Source organism: Arachis ipaensis, chromosome B09, assembly GCF_000816755.2.
Source record: "Arachis ipaensis cultivar K30076 chromosome B09, Araip1.1, whole genome shotgun sequence".
NCBI lineage: Eukaryota > Viridiplantae > Streptophyta > Magnoliopsida > Fabales > Fabaceae > Arachis > Arachis ipaensis.
Genome location: NC_029793.2, coordinates 5532491 through 5533011, shown reverse-complemented (window position 1 = coordinate 5533011; position 521 = coordinate 5532491). Strand labels below are relative to the sequence as shown.

The window sequence follows — 521 nt, the reverse complement described above, 5'->3', positions numbered from 1 at the left end:
TCATATTCTAGAGTACTGAGTACGCATGCAAAGCTAATTAAGTTTAGACAAAATTAAATAGCAGCATAGTATACCGTCGTCTTTGTCGATTTCTGACTGTGATGAAAAATTTTTTGCTAAATAAATCTCAAGAGCACTGATAATGGGTGGAAGGGTAGAAGATTCTGTCCGAATAAGTGAAATGTGACACTTTTTGCATCCAGAGGAAAGTCCTCTAACATGTTTGGTGTATACTTTGCCGTATTTGAGTGATTCAGCTGTATTCCAAGTCTTACCATCCATGTTGATATTGAATGATCTTGTTTGATCTGCACCCAAATGCTGAAGCTCTGTGAAGTGTAGATAGAAATAGTATTGGTGCTGAGTTTCATTGTCATCAATGTCCCAATGGAAATCTAATGAGGCAGTAGCATTTATTGATGTGGCTGCAGTCTTCAACACAACTGCTGGTGGATTAAAGGGATCCTGATCAAGGGCATAATTGCTATGGTTGCTGCTTATTAGTCTCCAGTTGTTCTCCC

The 521-nt window shown here is 38.6% G+C and overlaps 1 long non-coding RNA gene across 1 annotated transcript in view; it reads right to left on the bottom strand.

Moving 5' to 3' along the window:
* The window catches only part of LOC107614767, a 975-nt gene extending 454 nt beyond the window's left edge, over window positions 1-521 (bottom strand). The window contains exon 1 of the long non-coding RNA XR_002354466.1: window positions 75-521. This is a non-coding gene — a long non-coding RNA (uncharacterized LOC107614767). The remainder of the gene's footprint in view (window positions 1-74) is intronic.